General features: G+C 29.5%; 1 long non-coding RNA gene across 1 annotated transcript; it reads right to left on the reverse strand.

Annotated features, from left to right (window-relative positions):
* Positions 1 to 219: 219 nt before the first annotated feature.
* Positions 220 to 1,872, reverse strand: LOC124374588. The gene is made up of 3 exons (XR_006923577.1): positions 1,816 to 1,872; positions 1,362 to 1,427; positions 220 to 325 (listed from the first exon to the last, which is right to left on the reverse strand). It is a non-coding gene; the product is annotated as an uncharacterized LOC124374588 (long non-coding RNA).
* Between the last annotated feature and the right edge of the window lie 2,858 nt (positions 1,873 to 4,730).

Consider the following 4,730-nt stretch of genomic DNA (forward strand, 5'->3'; position numbering starts at 1 on the left):
AGAGTGCATGAGCTGCTGGGAGGTAGTATGGTTTGTGGTAGGCATATACGGAGGGTAGGGATACTGGTGGATATTGGCCTCCTGCGGGTTTGCCAACAAACCCTTGGCCCATATCACCATAGCCTCCACGGCCATGGCCTATACCTGCGCCTGCGTGCACTCCTAGCAGATTTGCACCGATCCCGAGTCCGAAAAGCGAGTCCAAGGAACGCAGAGGAACTCCTTTATTCTTTGGGTTTGCTCCATGTTTCTTTAGTTCTTCTAAAGCTGGGATCACGCTGCTAGATGTTGTGGGAAGTGTTTCTATGGAGCTGTAGTCTTCTTCCTGAAAATGATAAATATAGTATGTGTTGTGTATGTACTATATAAATATCAACAGGTACTACAATATTGTAGACAACATATAATATTATATGCATAAGTGCTATTGTCACATTGTTTGACAGCATAAATAAAAACTATTTATATAATGATCATATTTTTCATTAATGCATTGTATAGATTCTCTAAGTGTCTATATATAAAACTTCTCTTATCATAATCAAAATCATAATTTTTTCAGTTTGTAAAAGAGTTCACAGAAGCGAAATTAGGGCCAAGTGGCCCTTCCTTGCATTTAATACTCAAAAAGCAACTTTTTTATAATATATATGTAATAAATTAAATATAAATAGAATTTAAAAAATTTGATATTTATTCCTATTACATAAAATACATGTTTATTACTGTCCAAATTTTCTGGAAATGTAGTATTATTTATCATAATTACTCAAGACATTTTATAATAGATACCTACATAGTTATATTTATTTAAAATAAACGTAAAGTATATGATTCCGAAGATATTTTACATCTTTATTATATATTATAATGACACCATGAAATATAGTTTAATATGAGATGCCTCAGTTTTTAATTCTATACTACTGCCAGGCTATTTCTCTTAATTATTAAACAAAATTAAGCGTTGCTCATTGTATAGTTTGTAAACACATTTTAGTTTTTGGGAAACTCAAACATATAGATATTCCTGTTATAATGATATTCCCTGACTTTCCTCGTACATAAGTACGATTTCAAGAGGCTAATGATACCGCTTATTAATGCTTATATATATTTAATGCCTAATAAATTTGAAAATAAATGCAATGATCATAAGGCATCAAAATAAACATATTAACTTTCTAAACAGTTTGTATTCTCTCCGGTTAACCTACTGTTGTGTATGGATTACAAGCTTTGCAAATTTATATGTAGGCCTATTACCAATATATTTTTAACATAAATATTCATTTACGTTGAAATTAATTGAAAATTAAAATCATATAATCTATAAATATAATAACTTAAATATTACTTACCGTTGTATCGCTGCAAACAATCGCTACCACCAGGCAGAAACAGATAAGTTTCTTAAACATCATTTCCTGTAACAACAACTTAAATATCATTTCCTGTAATTACTTAAACATCATTTTCTCTAACAATAACGTAAAAGATAGTTTGTTTTATCATCGTGTCTTTAATATTTTGACTCTTTACTCCTAAGAACAATGATAAACAGTCGCTAAAGCTCAAATCCCATGGAGTGGCGTGCTTCATCACCAAACTCGGTTGTTGATTTTATAGAATGAAGCTGCAAGCAATATTATAGTTTATTATATTTCAACAATGGTTTTTTTTTACCAAATTAGTTGTCGATTATCCAAAAAATCTGTATCAAATTTATATAAAAAACAGGTCAGATATAAAATAAATATAATGTAGAAAATTTCAATCTGACAAAAAATATTATTATAAATTATAACTACTTACGTGGTGTATTCTTGAGCGAGTGAATCGAGACTGAATGTAGTCAGAAGTATAATCGTCTCTTACTGAAAGGTACAAAAGAAAACCATAAATATCCCGTGACAGTTGTGATATCAAGAACAGATATTTTCCATTGTTTTATCCTGATTGGCGTGACCAATAATTTATGTTTTCTTGTTCCGCTATTGGAAAAATACAAAATGCTTAAAATTAATAACGCTCGATATCAGTATGGTTGAACAGAGTTTGATAGTTTTAGTGTTGGTTTCTATAATTGAAAGCTTATCGGTACCAGTATGAAAGTAATTAAATATAATCATACGATGTTTTTCATAGTTTAGCACAAAAAGTTGAATTTTCTAGTTTAAAAACAAAAAAATAATGGGATATAAATAAAAGAGCTAAATAGAATTAAAATAAAATATATTTTCTCATCATATATATATACATAGTTTGTTAATTTATGTTGAATTAATTAAAAAAACATTAACAAATTTTCAAATAAATATACTTTTGGTTTATAATGGGGCGCCATTTTAACGGTTTCAAAATTGTATATCTCTATAAACTGGTAATAGTAAATCACAAGTATAATAATAATCGTTTATTTTAAATGTGAAAATAGCACATTAGATTTGTTGTAAATAGTTTAAAAAATAAAATAATTACACTTATTTTAAGTTTAATGTATTTAAGCTTTCTTAGCCAAAGTATATTTGTAGATCCAAGTAATGACTTTTGTTTAACTATTGGTCTTTGCACCATTAATAGGTGTTTGCTAATTAATAATCTAAGGTTATCAATTGCTCTCACAATAGGTGTTTCAAAAATAAGACTACGAAGTGTTCATGAACCTTCTATTTGAATTTAGCTTGTAATTGACGATAACGGACACTATTTATACCCATAAATTTGTAATTATTTCTAAGATTGTTTTTTTTTACAACAATGAGGAGTACGTTTATATGCATTTGTAATATGGCGCTGGTTAGGGGCACGGAAACAATTTGTTGACTGACTTATCCCTAATAGGAAAACTTGTTGACGATGTTTATCACCGTTTATGATTTGCCTTATTAAAAAGTTAAAATCTGTTTTTTTTTAAACCTCTATATCTTAAAGTCTGATTAGTAAATATTAAACTTATGACATTTGTAATTATTTGATTATAATTATTATTATAAGATACTATTTTACAATAAAATATATTGTTTCTTCATCGATAACTTTGATCATCGAGATAATTAAATAATAATTCAAAAATTTATAGCAGTATTTTTAATTTTCCGTGACACTATACCATTAAAACTTTACTAAGTGTTAAAACTACTGTTTAAGTACAAATTTGGAGCTTTATATTACACTTTTTGGTTTTTCATTCTGTTGTGCGAATACTATGAAGGTTAAGACGTATAATTAAATAAAGTCACAAACTTATCGGTCGTGCACATCTTTTCAGGATTTTACGCTAGGAGGTTTAGACCTATAGGTTTAGGATATTTAGTATTCACACAAATCCATGATAATCCAAACATATCCTATAATTTTATATATATATATATATATATATATATATTATATATATATATATATTAATATATATATATTACACACACACACGCGTCCTTGCGCGCACGCAAACACAGACAAACTTACACACACACACACACACACACACACACACACACACACACACACACACACACACACACACACACACACACACACAAAATAATGGATTGTTCCCGAGAGTTTTTCCATATATTTTATGAAGAAAATTAACACTTTGCCTAGCACTGGCAAAACAGGGTCTTGTATGAATTTTAAGCAGACCTAAAGTCATTAAAAACCCTGTAAGTTTACTGACTATTTAGTTGCATGACTATTTTGTAGAGACCCTTCTTTACATAATAATTATCCATGCCGAAAAGTTTCCACAGTTTATAAGAAAAACCTTAATACGGAACAATTTTACAGTCAATTATAAACCATTAAAACAATGAATACAACAATAAAAGATTTGGTTTTATAAGGTAAGCGGGAATTCTTAGTTGAAATTGCCTATTTGAGTGCTTGGCAAATATCTTCAATAAACCTAACATATCATTCCTAATGATGTCCTAATTAACGTCCTTGATGACGTAAATGCAAGTGTTGAAATAAATATGATAATAGTTTTTACATAAGCATGGCCTGATTGCTCATATTTTGCTTCATTGTTTTAATAAAAAGGGCCTTTTTTGTATAGTGAAAAAAGATATTTCACTATCATGCAGATTATCTTGCATGAGGCTCCATATTTAATGATATTCTTGTCTCAACCTTAATCTTTGGCATTCTCTTACCTCTCTAGTGCCAAATGACGACATTTGGAAGTATCTATTGTATACAGGGCCTTTTTTGTATAGTGAAAAAGATATTTCACTATCTTGCAGATTATCTTGCATGAGCCTCCATATTTAATGATATTCTTGTCTCAACCTTAATCTTTGGCATTCTCTTACCTCTCTAGTGCCAAATGACGACATTTGGAAGTATCTATTGTATACAGGGCCTTTTTTGTATAGTGAAAAAGATATTTCACTATCTTGCAGATTATCTTGCATGAGGCTCCATATTTAATGATATTCTTTTTTCTCAACCTTAATCTTTGGCATTCTCTTACCTCTCTAGTGCCAAATGACGATATTTGGAAGTAGGGTAAGTGGGAATACTTAGTTGAAATTGCCTATTTGAGTGCTTGGCAAATTTTCAATATACTAATATTTCGCTCCTAATGATGTCTAAATTAACGTCCTTGACGACGTTAATGCGAGTGTTTAAATAAACATGATAGTAGTTTTTACCTAAGCATGCCTGATTGCTCGTATTTTGCTTTAGCTTTTTATTTTGTTTTATTTATTTTATTTAATTTTCAT

This window comes from Homalodisca vitripennis, unplaced genomic scaffold (assembly GCF_021130785.1).
Source record: "Homalodisca vitripennis isolate AUS2020 unplaced genomic scaffold, UT_GWSS_2.1 ScUCBcl_9218;HRSCAF=17641, whole genome shotgun sequence".
Lineage (NCBI taxonomy): Eukaryota > Metazoa > Arthropoda > Insecta > Hemiptera > Cicadellidae > Homalodisca > Homalodisca vitripennis.